The sequence below is a fragment of the Pan paniscus genome, chromosome 13, assembly GCF_029289425.2.
Source record: "Pan paniscus chromosome 13, NHGRI_mPanPan1-v2.0_pri, whole genome shotgun sequence".
Lineage (NCBI taxonomy): Eukaryota > Metazoa > Chordata > Mammalia > Primates > Hominidae > Pan > Pan paniscus.
The window spans coordinates 143986976-144003078 of record NC_073262.2 but is presented as its reverse complement, the minus strand read 5'-3'; the positions used below and the strand labels follow the sequence as shown (position 1 = coordinate 144003078).

The 16103-nt window shown below is 43.1% G+C and overlaps 1 protein-coding gene across 6 annotated transcripts in view; it reads left to right on the top strand.

The window, feature by feature from the left end:
- Positions 1-16103, top strand: part of HDLBP (high density lipoprotein binding protein) — an 86913-nt gene that overhangs the window by 15778 nt on the left and 55032 nt on the right. For 2 of the 6 annotated variants that reach the window (XM_055109314.2, XM_063595650.1), the window contains exon 2: positions 9004-9126. The exons of the other annotated variants lie outside the window; for them this stretch is intronic. The gene's annotated coding sequence lies outside the window, so the exon portion shown is untranslated. The remainder of the gene's footprint in view (positions 1-9003; positions 9127-16103) is intronic. 6 annotated transcript variants of the gene reach the window in all.

Genomic DNA, 16103 nt, shown 5'->3' with positions numbered 1-16103 from the left:
TTAAAAATCTACTTTCTCATGAAAGAACGTGAACCAGAAAAAAAAAATCTTTTATGAAGTTTGAGAAAATGATTGGGTGACAGACTTTAGAATCGTGACAATATCTTTATGCTTTGCTACATAAAGTTTGGGTGCAATGTGCATTCATTTTGTAGTTGAACTCGTAATTAAACAGATATAGTCAAAATTTGTTTTTTGTTTGTTTGAGATGGAATCTCGCTCTGTCCCCCAGGCTGGAGTGCAGTGGTGGGATCTCGGCTCACTGCAAGCTCTGCCTCCTGGGTTCACGCCGTTCTCCTGCCTCAGCCTCCCCAGTAGCTGGGACTACGGGTGCCCGCCATCATGTGCGGCTAATTTTTTGTGTTTTTAGTAGAGATAGGGTTTCACCGTGTTAGCCAGGATGATCTCGATCTCCTGACCTCGTGATCCACCTGCCTAGGCCTCCCAGAGTGCTGGGATTACAGGCGTGAGCCACCACGCCCCGCCCAAAATTTGGGTTTTGACTTTGAACTGGAATGGTCAGTGTTATCTGCCATCCCTCTCCTATATTGATGTTTGTTTCCAAATTAGGGTGTTTAGTTTTTCTTTCTTTCTTTTTTGTTTTGTTTTTTTTTTTTTGAGACGGAGCCAGGCTGGAGTTCAGTGGCACCATCTTGGCTCACTGCAACCTCCGCCTCCTGGGTTCAAGTAGTGATTCTCCTGCCTCAGCCTCCCGAGTAGCTGGTACTACAGATGCACGCCACCATGCCTGGCTAATTTTTGTATTTTTAGTAGAGATGGTTTCACCGTATTGGTCAGGCTGGTCTTGAACTCCTGACCTTGTGATCCACCTGCCTCGGCCTCCCAAGGTGCTGGGATTACAGGCGTGAGCCACCGCGCCCGGCCTTAGGGTGTTTAGTTTTTCTAATCACAGTAGTAGTACATATCCTCCATTAATTTTTTAAAAAAACGATCCTGAATTTACAGAGGAGGTACGGGTACCGTACAGCTCTTTATCTGAACCACCTGAGAGTAAGTTGGGACCACGAACCTCACCCTGGGATATTTTGGTATGTTTACTTATAGACAAGACACCTTCCTCCTTAACCGCAATACAGCCATCAAAGTCAGGAAATCAACATGAATGCGTTGCCGCCTTCTGATCAGGCAGCGCATTCTCATTCCACTGAAAGGATCTAGTTCAGAACCACAGTTCATTGTCAGATCTCTTTAGTCTCTTTCAAACTGGAATGGTTCCTCTGCCCGAGCTTGACACTTTTAATGATTACCAGCAGTTATTTTGTGGGGTCCCTTATTGTGGGTTTGTTTGGTGTTTCCTTTTGATTAGATCTAGGTTTTGCGCCTCTGGCTGGAACAGTACAAGGAGGAGGCTGGGTTCTTCTCTGCATCCTAATAGGTGGTGCAGAATTCAGTTAGTCCCCTTAGTGGTGATGCGCACTTTACTTGCTTGATTCAGATGCTGCCTTCCAGCTTCTCCACTGTGAAATCTTTGTAATTGTTAAGTATATAGTAGGGAGATACTTTTGAAATAAAATCAAACTTTCAGTTATCTCAACTATCTCAACTTTAATCAGAGTTCAATTGCTTATTTATATCAATATTGGCTCATGGTTTCCCTAGTTAATTCGGTTGATTATTATCCTTTTACCATGATTTTATTTGATATTCATCATCTCAGGTTTGCCCCTGAGAGCCCCTCAAGCTCCTGTGTCCTTTATTTATTTATTTATCTATTTATTTTTATTATTATTATTTTTTTTTAGACTGAGTTTCACTCTGTCGCCCAGGCAGGAGTGCAATGGTGCCATCTCGGCTGACTGCAAACTCCACCTCCCGGGTTCAAGCGATTCTCCTGCCTCAGTCTCCTGAGTAGCTGAGATTACAGGCACGCTCCACCACACCCAGCTAATTTTCTGTATTTTTAGTAGAGACAGGGTTTCACCACGTGGCCCAGGCTGGTCTCAAACTCCTGAGCTCAGGCAACCTCCTGCTTCTGCCCCCCAAAGTGCTAGGATTACGGGCATGAGCCACCATGCCTGGCCTTTTTTTTTTTTTTTTTTTTTTTTGAGACAGGGTCTCACTCTGTCCAGGCCTGGAGTGCAGTAGCGAGCTCTCGGCTCACTGCAACCTCTGCCTCCTGGGTTCAAGTGATTCTCCCGCCTCAGCCTCCCCGGTAGCTGGGACTGCAGATGTGTGCCACCACGCCCGGCTAATTTTTTTATTTTTAGTAGAGATAAGGTTTCACCATGTTGGCCGGTCTTGAACTCCTGACCTCAGGTGATCCACCCGCCTTGGCCTCCCAAAGTGCTGGGATTACTGTCTGTGTCCTTCTGATATGTCCTCATTATTCTCTGTCTCTTTCTCTTCTCTTTCTTTCTTGTACCACAGGATACTCTGGGCTCTTCATGTACCTTCCCTGCCCCAGACCTGGATTCTGCCTTTTCTTCAAGAAGGCCTGCTTCCCTTTTATGGCAGTTGGTTCTCAGAGGAACAGGGTCTAGGCACCAGCTAGGTTGTTGGAGTGTTACTATACCCAGGCCCTCTCAGTCGACAGAGTATGTGTATACATACATATACAAAACATACCTACAGATAGATGCGTGTGTATTTTTAACACAGTCTCATTTTTTAATATCTCCATGTATTGAAAAGCATGAGTTTATTCCAGTACCCCCATTTCCAATGTAGTAGCACAGGGTTTATTCTAGTTTCTCGCTTTCCAAGTGGATAACTCCGTTTCCCAACAGTGACAATCTTAGATCCCAGTGTCTCTAATATGTTTACTTCCTTGATTATTCACCCTGTATGGAACGAGGCTCCTCTTGTTGACCTTCCTGCTCGGATGCCCACTGCCTCCTCATCTCACTCAGCTGCTGTCATCCTGCACCTCCACCCACCATGAGCATCTTCCTCACTCCACTTGGGCTCTGATACCCTAGCTATGTAGATATTCTCTTATGTGGAAGCCCATATCCCCAGTTTAAAAACAAACAAAAAAAGTCCAAGTCCTACACGCTCTCTTTTTGCAGCTTGATCATTTTCATTTAATGTACAGTAGTCTGTGCTTTTTCCAGACTGATACGTGAGCTGTTGGATTCTTGTTGGTAACAGCGCCTTACTGTGTGGTGTCCTTGTCCCACTTAGTATGACTGCCTTCGTGCTGACGCACACTCGTGTTCTTCCAGTTCTTTGCCTGTGGCATGCTGTTGTGAGCCTCACCTGTCACACCTATGCTTCTGTATTCTTTTGCAGGCACTTCTGGAGAGTAGCATTTTTGAAGTGTGATTGCTGACTTAGACTGTATATTTCTATTTTTTGTTATGTGTTTCTAAATTGCCTTCTAATTTTATACTTCCTCAATGGTTGAGTAGTCTTTTTTCCCCCTCACCATTATAAACACTGAATGATCACTTTTGTTCATCTTTGCTGATCTCATAAAGGCTGCATGAAGATGAACATCTATTCGTGTGTTTGTGGGCAATTTTATGTTAATTTTCTATGATTTGTGTGTTCATATGTCCTAACCTATTCAGATGTTTTCCAGACATTGAAAAACTCCATTTGTATCTTGACTTCTATATTTAGTGTTCTATAAAATTCTTATGCTCTGATAGGGTCAAATAAATCAATATCTTCCTCAGTGGTTTTTACAGTATATGTTGTTGGAGGCTTTTTGCAGCCCCAAATCACAGGTTTTCCTCCTTAATCTTCAAGTCTTCAGGGTTTGATTGTTTACATCCAGATCTCCAATCCAGCTGAAATTTATTTTAGAGTATGTTGTGAGGTAGGGATCAAACTTTATATGTTTTCAAAATGGATAACAAATTGGCCCAGTTCCTTGCTGATTTGAAATGGCACTTGTATCAAATAATAAATTCACAGGTACACGTGAGTCTGTTTCATGCATCAAGTGCCTCTTAGCCAGTAACACCAAGTGCTAATTACCATTGCTTTGTAGTATGCTTTGCTAATTTTAGTTGAATCCCAGCTTTTTTTTTTTTTTTGCAAAATTTTCTAGCCTGGTTTTATGTTTAGGTGAATTTTTAGGAGAATCCTTGTTAGAGTTAAAAAAAAATCCTACTGGGATGTTGTGTTACTTTCCCAGGGCTGCCGTAACAAATTACCACACATTTGGTGGCTTACAACAGGAATGTATTCTCTGACAGTTTTGGAGACTGGAAATCTGAAATCTGGCAGGGCCACACTCCCTCTGGGGGATAGGAGAGAGATTGTTCTTTGCTTCTTCGTCTTCCAGCTCCTGCCCCACAGTCCTTGGCTTGCAGCTGCATGGTTCCCACCCCTGCCTCCCTCTTCACGTGGCTTTCTCGTCTGTCACGGGTGGCATTTAGAACCCACCCAGATAATCCAGGATCATCTCCTCATCTTAGTATCTTTCACTTAATGTCATCTGAAAAGACCCCTTTTCCAAGAAAAGTAAAACAAATTTCAGGGATTGGGATTCCCTATCTTTGGGTGGCCATTTTTCAGCCTATCACAGATGTTATTTGGAGTGTGATTGGGGGTGTAGATGAACTTGGAATAGAACAGACATCTTTTGTGATGAATCTCCTGGCTAAGTCTTGGCATCATCTCCATGATTCAGGCTTCTCGTGTATATGTGTGTGTGTAAAATTTTTGTTTTGCCAACTTGCCAAGCTTGCCTTCACTGTTACTAGAGCTTCGTTATAATAGAGAGGTTTTCTAAACAGGTCATCTGCAGACAGTGGTATTTGTCTCCTTGCTTCATTCTGTCTCTTTAGATGGCCTATTGGACAGTCTTTGACAATAGTAACATCTTGGTCATTCTGTTACTTACTTTAATACTGTACTATTAGCTTTTTAGTAAATATGTTACTTTGGGGAAATATTGTTCATATAGCCATTTGCTGATGTTAAACTCCATAGAAAGTAAATAATACATGCTGAATTTCATCAGTTTTTTGGGCATTTTTGAAATGGTCGTCGGTCAGCCACGTATATGTTTATTTGTCCTTTTTTTCTTTGAGACAGAGTTTTGCTCTGTCGCCCAGGCTGGAGTGCAGTGGTGCGATCTCGGCTCACTGCAGCCTCCGCCTCCCGGGTTCAAGAGATTCTCCTGCCTCAGCCTCCCGAGTAGCTGGGATCACAGGCACCCACCACCATGCCTGGCTAATTTTTAGTGTTTTTAGTAGAGATGGGGTTTCACCATGTTGACCAGGCTGGTCTTGAACTCCTGACCTCAGGTGACCCACCTGTCTCGGCCTCCCAAAGTGCTGGGATTACAGGTGTGAGCCACTGGGTCTGGCCCATTTGTCCTCCTTTTAGCCATAAGTATATATTTTCTAATTTTAAAACTGTATCCCTAGAACAGACCATTCTTAGTCATGATGTCTTGTTCTCTAAATTTAGTGATCAATTCATTAGGCTCGTGTTTTGTTTAAAATTTTACATGTTTTCTAGCTTGGGCAATATAGCAGGACCTGTCTCTTGGAGAAAAAATTAGTTGGGCATGGTGTATGCACCTGTAGTCGCAGCGCCTTAGGAGTCTGAGGTGGAAAGGATGGCTTGAGCCCAGGAGTTCAAGGCTACAGTGAGCTATCTTGCATCACTGTACTGCAGCCTGGGCAGCAGAGCGAGACTCTGTCTCAAATAAATAAATAATAAAATAAAATAGAAGTTTACGTGTCTGTAGAATAGTCTATAATGATTCATCTCTGCAGCATCTACTCATTGTTTTGGGAAGACAAAACAATGCTGATTTTCCTTTGGGGAACAACTCTTTCTACCATGTGTAAACCATGTGTTTTAGATAGAATGGCTCAGCTGCATGCGTGGACCTGGTTGGCTGTGGCTACTAGACATGACACATGCCCTTGGCCCCCTGATTATAGTTATTGGTCCCTAACGAGATCAGAACCCAATTAATGCCAATGAGTTACAAAAATAATTCGTGGCACCCGTGAGACAAAGAAGCTCTTATTTCCTTGGGAGCTACCAGAAGATACAATTACTGCCATTTATAACACTTCTTATTTCAAAACCAGGCAAAGATAATATTGTATCATTGTAATCTCGGGTGTGTGTTCTTTTCTTTTGTCAGGCTAGAGAGAGTTAATTGCTCTTCAACTGCTTTTTTCAAAGAAACTGATTTTGGTTTTGATTGACCAAGTAGCTATGTTTCTGTTTTTGTTTTTTTTTTGAGGCAGGGTCTCGCACTGTCACCCAGGCTGGATTGCAGTGGTGCAATCACGGCTCACTGCAGGCTCAACCTCCTGGGCTCAGGCGATCTTCCTGCCGCAGCCTCCCAAGTAGCTGGGGACTACAGGCACGTGCCACCATGCCAGGCTAATTTTTTGTATTTTTGGTAGAGATGAGGTTTCGCTATGTTGCCCAGGCTGGTCTTAAACTCCTGGACTCAAGCGATCTGCCTGCCTCAGCCTCCCAAAGTGCTGGGATTACAGGTGTGAGTCACTGCACTTGGCCTGTTTTGTTTTGTCTTAATTTTTTTTGAGGCAGAGTCTCGCTCTGTCACCCAGGCTGGAGTTCAGTGGTGCAATCATGGCTCACTGCAGGCTCAACCTCCTGGGCTCAGGCGATCTTCCTGCCCCAGCCTTCCAAGTAGCTGGGACTACAGGCACGTGCCACCCAGGCTGGGAGTGCAGTAGCGTGATTATAACTCACTCACTGTAACCTTGAACTCCTGGGCTCAAGGGATCCTCCTGCCTCAGCCTCTCAGTAGCTGGGACCACAGGTGTGTGCCATCATGCATGGCTTTTCTTATTTTATTTTATTGTATTTTTTATTTTTTTGTGGAGATGGGGTCTTGCTTTGTTGTCCAAGCTGGTCTCAAACTCCTGGGCTTAAGTGATCCTAAAGTGCTGAGATTACAGGTTTGAGACACTGCACCTGGTCTTATATTTCATCAATTCTTTTGTTCCTTCTACTTTGGTTTTCACTTTACATCTTGACTTGAATGCTTAGTTCATTCATCTTCATTAATAAAGTTTACAAGTTTGATTCACCCTGTGAGTGTAGCTTTAGCAGTGCTCTGTAGACGTTGATAAGTGGTCCTCTTTGCTCTTTCTTCTTTTCTGAGACGGGGTCTCGCTTTGTTGCCCAGGCTGAGTGCAATGGCAGAGCTCACTGCAGCCCCAGCCTCCCCGCACTCAAGTGATCCTCCTGCCTCAGCCTCCCTAGTAGCTAGGGCCACAGGTGTACACCGCCACACCTGGCTGATTTTTTGTTTTCTATTTTTATTTTTGTACAGGCAGTCTCACTATATTGCCCAGGTTTCTTTTCCTTTTTTAAACCTTGTTGGGAAAACTTCAAAATATACCACAAAATAAAAGAGAATAGAAGAGAATCATATGCCTGTCACCCAGCTTTCACAGTTGTCAGCATTTTACTATAGCCCTGCCCACTCCCAATATTTTATATTTTTCATTTGAGTATTTTAAAGCAAATCTCGGACTTTTAGTCACCTCTAAATACTTTAGCATGTATTTTTTAGGAAACGGCTTTAAAAAACATAACCACAATACCTTTATCATAGCTAACAACACCAACCACGCTCATTAATATTATCTAATATTTATTCTGTGTTTGGTTTTCTCCAGATGTCATAAAAAGCCTTTTTACACTTTGTTTGCTTGAATTGAAATCCAAAGAAGGTCTCCACATTGCATTTGGTTTAAGCCTCTCAGCTCTTTGAAAATCTATAACTTGCAGCTTCCTTTCCCTTTTTTAGTTTTTGTTTTTAATGCCATTTATTTATGAAGGCAATAGGGTTGTTTGTGCTGTGGAACGTCCCAGGTTTGGGATTTGGTTGACTGTTGTGGCACTATCTAATGTGTTTTTCTAATCCTCATACTTCCTGTAGCTAGGTCAGGATGCTTAATTGGTTTCAGGCTGTTTGTTGTTGGGGGGTTGGGGTCAGTGGTTTCAAGGATATTCCACAGACTGTGCTCTGTGTTGCACGTTGAGCAGCCAGGTTACATGATGTCGGGTGCGGTGTCAGTAGGTTGAATTATAGAGTTCTTTATCAACCAGTTCTCTACTGGGTTTAACGGCCATTTGCTTGTTGCTTGTACCCGTTATTTAGTTGGTGTATTACTTTCCTATTGCCGCTGTACCAAATTACAACACTGTGGCTGAAATCAGTCTCACTGGTCTAGAGTCTGAGTATCTGGGTGCCATCAGGCAGCTCTGGAGAGTATCTGCTTCCTGGCCTTTTCCAGCTCGTGGCAGCCATTTTTTGGCTATGGCCCCTTCCTCCATCATTAGAGCACATGATCTAAAGGACACTTGTGATTGTGGTTACGTCCCACCCATATAATCCAAAATGATCTCCCATCTCAAGATTCTTAATTCGTCTGTAACATATCCAAATCCAGAAATTAGGACTTGAATATCTTTGGAGGCCATTGTTCAGCCTACAGCTGACAATTATAAAGTGAAGATTTTTCTAATTCTATTCTTATATAAAGAAGATTTCCTGTATCAATTTTGGAGGTTCTGAAATGTGGTTCCTGCTGGGGAGAAAGAAGAAATGAATGATTTCTTTCCTTTATCAGTGTTTAGGATGCACTGGAACTAATAGCTTCCAAAGTTGAAGTTCATTTCTGTAGCATTTCCCCTAGTACTATAAACCCGGGGATGTGATTGTGCTTCAACCCGTGGAAGCCGTATTTTGGTGCTTCTGTTGTTCTACCCAAGTTAGCTTGTGTCATCTTTGGGTGTGACTCCTTGGTTTGTGACTGCTCCCTGCCTGCCTGTCACAGCAGGGTGTTGTACCTCGTCCGTGTTCTGCTTAGACCTAGAGTCAGTCATGTTTCTAAGGAACCCCAGTCTCTTGCCGTGAGATGGTGTTTATATATCAGTCAGTTCAATGTGTATCATTTTCTTAGGCTAAAATCTTGGTTCTTAATGATATTAACTCGCTTACCTATTCTAAATTTTGTGACTCTGCTTTTCACTGATTTGTAGTAGCCGACGATGCTTAAGCATCTTTCATTCCCTTTCTAGATGGAGGCATCTTTGAAAAGTAAAGCGCCTCGTATGATACAGAGCTTCCCCTCCTGCAGATAACTCTCACAAACACTTAGCATGTGTCTGTCCAGAGTTTCCTGTTAAAACACACTTTCGGAGGTATGTAGTGTATGAATAAGTGCCATTTTCATAGCACATATTTTTCATACAATATATTCTTACAGTAACGATACTGACATTATTAGGATATATCCCATTTGGAATATATTGTCAAATTACTGTGTTTTAAAGTTAAATAATTCTCTGATGCTTAGGCCGCCGATCTGACATTGTTAGATACATTTGTTTCCGTTTTCTAAGTAGACTTTTTATTGAGGTATAATAAACACGCACTTTTTAATGTATATAGCTCAGTGAATTTTCACTAACTGAACTCACTCATATAACCAGCATTGAGATAAAGAAGTGGAACGTTTTATTTTTAGAGTTTAGAGTCTCTGATTTTTTTTTTTTTTTCCTTTGAGACAGAGTTTTGTTCTTGTTGCCCAGGCTGGAGTGCAATGGCGCGATCTCGGCTCACCGCAACCTCCGCCTCTCGGGTTCAAGCATTTCTGCTGCCTCAGCCTCCCGAGTAGCCGGGATTACAGGCATGTGCCGCCACGCCCGGCTAATTTTGTATTTTTAGTAGAGACGGGGTTCCTCCATGTTGGTCAGGCTGGTCTCGAACTCCCGACCTCAGGTAATCCACCCACCTTGGCCTTTCAAGGTGCTGGGATTACAGGCGTAAACCACTGTACCCGGCCTCTTCTGATGTTTATGGTTCTAAAACAGAGCTGTTACTCTTGTTCTGCTCAGATGAGCTTGACTTCCATCCCTGTCCCCTGTCCCTTCTTTCCTTGCCCCATCATTTTCTTCTTGTTTCTTTCTGAAAATATAAACAGACATACACATTTCTATTTCTGACTCTTTCTTACAGAAAGGTAGCATACCCTGCACCTGCTGGCCTCCGTTGCTCTTTTCATTAACTGTGTACCCCGAAGACTATGCATAGTAGTGTATGGAGGCTTTCCTCCTACCTTTTATGCTATGTGTTGCTTCACTGCATGGACACAACGTGGTTTCTTCAGCCCATCTGCATATTGAAGTTGTGTTACTTTCCAGATTTTTTTTTTTTTAGCTTTTTATGTCTCGCTATCTCTGCTGTTGCCCTTCTGAAGTCCATTCATCCCACACGTGCAGTAGCTGGAGTTTCCTTTTTATCTAATACTTGAGTTTCCCACTGCCATACTCACCCCACGTTGATGCCTAATGTCTTCTTGAGGTTTCCTTTAGAGTGCACTCCTTACCTTTGGTGCCAGCCATTCTGCTATTCTGATCCTACTTCCCCTCATTACTGATCTTCCTTCTCTGCCATCCTGACCCCTTCCTGTCCTTGGATGCCTTTGGAGTTGCAGAGAAGCTGTCTTTATCTTCCTGGTGTGATACTTGTTTTCTAATAGTAGGAAATAGTGTTTTCTTGTTCTGCCCAGTTTTCTCTCTTTATAGATGAGACATCTAAGTTCCTGCTCCCTGGATGTATGTCAGTTTTTCTCTTACATGGTAATGTTCTGATCTGAGTCCGGTATCTCCATTGTCTAACTTTGCATAGAGGAACATACCTGTGCTTTGGTGGGGACGTTGTGCTTGTATTCGTGCAGTTTAATGTTGAATTAGCTCTTTGTGGAGACAGTTATATAAGTAAGCGTTTCTAGGGAGTCTTTATATCCAAAAGTGAGGCTTAATCTCTGAAGAGTAGACTGATAGGAAGAGAGTACTTGGAGAGATGATGCAGTCCCACCTTCTCATGAGACAAAGGAGGAAGCAGGCCAAGTGAAGAGGGTGATGTGCCAAGCAGTGTCAGCAGCAGATCGCACATTGGAGTGCCACATGCTCTCCACCCTTGAGAGGAGAAAACCTGAAGACTTGGGTTTTCCTGATGTGTGTTTTCTTGTTTGTAGAAAAGTATTGTTTCTATTTGGATAGGACTGAGCCCAAGATTAATCTTTCAGATTCTTAAGTATTTCCACCCATGGCGTTAGCTAGCTTTGTATCCATAACAGAGTTCTTTATAAACATGAGCTAAGCTAATTCTAGCTCATAGAACTTTCCTATGTAAATTGTAGGAAGGAAAAAATCATCAAGTGTAAATTGTTGCCCTGGGTCAAACTTCAAATTATTTTGTTTCTTGTAGTTTAATGAGATTTATAGTGAGGAGATGGAAGGGATTTTTAAATGGCAGGACTAAAGGGGAATGGTCCTTCCTACAGCCATTCTGTTCCCATCCTCTTCCCAGGAACACCATTACAGTTGGGGTGGAGGCCTGCAGTGGGCTTCAAGCCCTGGTGAGGAGTATGTGTGTGCAGGAGCTGCCATGAAACACCTTTCAGCGGCTCAGGGTGGCAGACTAGTGTTACCATGGCAGTTAGAGACATCAGTAAACCCATGGGTCATACGGATGCATTTCCACCTAGAAGCAGTGGTTTGTTTCTTCAGTGAGTCAAAGAAACTTAAGATGGAGGAGACCCTAAGGAGTCATGTAAGTTAAATGATCACCCAGTGGAGAGTACACTTCACAGTGGGAATAAGCTCTGCCCATTTTTTTTCCTAGGTGCTAATTCAGGAAAGCATGCTCACTCTTAGTGATCCTTTTCTTCATGTTGAGATGAAATGTGTCTTCAGAATTGTTCTTAGTTGTTCTTGGTTGTGCAGGCAACTGGACAGAACTCAGTCCCCCTTTAAATGCTCTCCACATGGTAAAGACAGCTCTTATGTATCTTGTTCTCAGTTTCCAAGGCTTGAATAGGTTCATGTAAAGTCATCACTACTTCCTCAAAAGGAAATTAACAAAAAAAATTTTAATTCAGACGTCTTGCAGATAACGTGGCAATTGTAATGAGAATAGCACAGCAGAGAAAATAAATTTTGTGACTCTGTTTTTCACTGATTTGTAGTACCTGGTGATACTTAAGTGTCCTTTTTTCCCTCTCCAGGTGGAGGTATTTTTGTTGAAAAGTAAAGAGCCTCATATAATACAGAGCTTTCCCCTTCTGCTGATAACTCTCACAAACACTTAGCATATGTCCATCCATAGTTTCCTATTAAAACACACTTTGGGGGTATGTGGTGTATGAATATGTGCCATTTTTCGTGGTCTTCCCTCCCGTCTTCACATTCTACAGCTTCACAGCAGAATGGTCTTTTCAAGTCCATCTTTTACCCAGCTGTTCATGTTGATGCTTGTTGAGGACTGGGCTCTGGACTTCCTGTCCTTTTGCTATTCTCAATGACTTGAGTTTCCTTCTAGAGAGGTCTTATGCATGTACAAACATGTATATCTTTTAACACGACTTGTTACATATCAACGTAACACATAGCTGCAGGCCAGGCGCAGTGGCTCACACCTGTAATCCCAGCACTTTGGGAGGCCAAGGCAGGCAGATCACTGAGGCCAGGAGTTCAACGCCAACCTGGCCAATGTGGTAAAATCCTGTCTCTACAAAAAAATATACAAAAATTAGCCAGGCATAGTGGCGCACACCTGTAGTCCAGCTACCTGGGAGGCTGAGGTGGGAGAATCGCTTGAACCTGGGCGGCAGAGGTTGCAGTGAGCTGCGATTGTGCCGCTGCACTCCAGCCTGGGCAACAGAGTAAGACCCTGTCTCAGGAAAAAAAAAAGAAAGAAAGAAATAGGCCGGGCGCGGTGGCTTATGCCTGTAATTCCAGCACTTTGGGAGACAGGCGGGTGGATCACGGTGTCAGGAGTTTGAGACCAGCCTGGCCAACAATGTGAAACCCTGTGTCTACTAAGAATACAAAAATTAGCCGGGTGTGGTGGCGCACGCCTGTAGTCCCAGCTACTCGGGAGGCTGAGGCAAGAGAATCGCTTGAACCCAGGAGGCGGAGGTTTCGGTGAGCCAAGATCACGCCACTGCACTCCAGCCTGGGCAGTAGAGTGAGACTCTGTCTCAAAACAACAACAACAAACTGCCTCTTCTTGTTCACTGACACTGGGTGTATGGTTAAAGCCCCCTTAACTGACCTGTTTTGAGGCACAGAGGTTTATTTAATCACCAGTCATTTGATACAGGGTGAAGACCTCCTATTTGAAATGGGACTGGTTGGATTCTACATGTTTTCTTTTTTTTTTTGGAAACAGGGTCTTGCTGTGTTGTCCAGGCTGGAGTGCAGTGGTGCCATCATGGCTCACTGCAACCTCAACCTCTGGGGCTCAGGTGATCCTCCCACCTCAGCTTCCACACTGAGTAACTGGCACTACAGGTGCATACTACCATGCCTGGCTAATTTTTATTTTTATTTTTATTTTTTATTTTTTGGTAGAGACAGGGTTTCACCGTTGTAAACCCAGGAAATCTGACAGGTCTCAGTTAATTTAGAAAGCTTACTTTGCCAAGGGTGAGGACGCGCACCCGTGACCCAGCCTCAGGAGGTCCTGATGACGTGTGCCCAAGGTGGGCAGAGCACAGTCTGGCTTTATACATTGTAGGGAGACATGAGACATCAGTCAGCATATACAGGACGAACATTGGTTCGGTCTGGAGAGGCAGGACGGCTCGAAGCAAAGGCAGGAAGACTCCAAGTGGGGAGGGGACTTCCAAGTCACAGGCAGGTAAGAGACAAATGGTTGCATTCTTTGGAGTTTCTGATGAGCCTCTCCAAAGGAGGCAGTCAGATACGCATTTATCTCAGTGAACAGAGGGGAGACTTTGAAGAAAATGGGAAGCACGTTGGCCCTAAGCAGTTCCCAGCTAGACTTTTCCTTTTAACTTAGTGATTTGGGGGCCCCAAGATTTATTTTCCTTTCAGACTATGTTGCCTGTGTTGGTATTGAACTCCTGGGCTCAAGCGATCTACCCACCTCAACCTCCCAAAGTGCTGGGATTACAGGCATGAGCCACCATGCCTGGCCACATACTCTCTTCTTATGTAAATGAAATTGATAATATGTCATCTAGGATTTTCAGCATTCATTTAAGTGGAACAAAAATTTAAGAAACTCATAATCAGTGTAGATTCTCTGAGATTTTAAAGGTTTTCCTCCATTTGACTTTTTCTTTTAAACAAACAGGTCTTGCTCTTTTTCCCAGGCTGGAGTGCTGTGGCACGATTGTAACTCACTGCAGCTTCAAATTGGGTTCAAATGATCCTTCTGCCTCAGTCTCCTGAGTAACTAGGATTACAGGCACAGGCTAATTGTTTTTATTTTTTATTTTTTTAAGAAATGAGGTCTCACTTTGTTGCCCAGGCTGGTCTCAAACTTTTGGCCTCAAGTGATCCTTCTGCCTTGGCCTCCCAAAGTGCTAGGATTATAGGCATGAGTCACCATGTCCAGCCATAATTTTTTTAAGGCAACTTGTTTTTCTTGAAATTTCAGTGTGGTAAATTTAATATCCATAGATACATTTCTCTTCACTCTTTCATTATTTTGAATTATTTCTAAATGTAGTTACATTAACTAGTGAAACTGGCATAAACAGGTTTGAGAGCAAGTAAAACTGAGTCTTACTAAGCACACATCATCACTGGTGGGGATCGGTGTTCAGGGCACACTAGAAGGCACTCTGCTCATGACATCAATTAATATTTTACTGTGGGGGTGGAGACTTGGTCATTCATCAGGTCGTTTATGGAGGTCAGTGATAGTGCTTTGTGTTCTGCCACCCTTTGTTTACCCAGTCCCGGACTGAACCAATGCAAATGTTTAATTTTCTGACTCTACAAAAATGCTACAGTGCACATCGGGCACACTGCAGAGACACTGCAGGTTTGTGATACCACCACAAGAAAGCCTGACATCCCAATAAAGCACATCACATGAGTTTTACGTTTCCCAGTGCATATAAAAGCTGTAACATGTTTAGAAAAACAGTGTATATAATTTAAAATAATGGTTAAGGCCGGGCGCAGTGGCTCAGGCCTGTAATCCAGCACATTGGGAGGCCAAGGTGGGTGGATCACCTGAGGTCAGGAGTTCGAGACCAGCCTGGCCAACATGGTGAAACCCCGCCTCTACTAAAAATACGAAAATTAGCTGGGTGTGGCGGAGCACACCTGTAATCCCAGCTACTTGGGAGGCTGAGGCGGGAGAGTCACTTGAACCCGGGAGGTGGAGGTTGCAGTAAGCCAGGATCGAGACTGTGCCACTGCACTCCAGTCTGGGCAACTGAGTGAGACTCCATCTCAAAAAATAATAATAAAATATTGGTTAAAAAATGCTCATGATCATTGAGCCTTCAGCAAGTCTTAATCTTTTTGCTGCTGGAAGGTCTCGCTTTGATGTTGATGGCTGCTGACTGATCAGAGCAGAGGTTGCTACATGTTGGGGTGACTGGCAATTTTGTAAAATCAGACAACAATGAAGTTTACTGCATTGATTGACTCTTCCACAAAAGATTTCTCTGTAGCACGTGATGTTGTTTGATTGCATTTTCCCACAATAGAACTACTTTCAGAATTGGACTCAATCCTCTCAAACACTGCCATTGCTTTATCAGCTAAGTTTATGTAATATTCTAAATCCTTTGTTGTCATTTCAACAATGTTCACAACATCTTCATTCAGCATCTACTTCCTGAGTAGATTCTATCTTAGGAAACCACTTTCTCTGCTCATCCATAAGAAGCAACTCCTCATCTGTTCACGTTTTATCATGAGATTGCAGCAATTCAGTCCCATCTTCAGGCTCCACTTTTAATTCTAGTTCTCTTGCTGTTTCTACCACACTTGCAGTTGCTTTCTCCACTGAAGTCTTGAACCCCTCAAAGTCATGGCATCTGGAATGGTGAATCCTTTACAGGAGGTTTTCAATGGACTTTGCCCAAATCCATGAGAGGAATAACTATCTATGGCAGCTGTAGCCTTAAAAATAATTTCTTAAATATTAAGTCTTAAAAGTCGAAATTACTTCTTCATCCATGGGCTGCAGAATGGCTGTTAGCAGGCATGAAAACAACATTCATCTCCTTGTACATCTCCATCAGAGCTCTTGGGTGACCAGATGCTTTGCCAGTCAGCAGTAATGTTTTGAAAGGAATCTTTTTTTTTTTTTTCTGGGCAGTAGATCTTAACGGTGAGCTTAA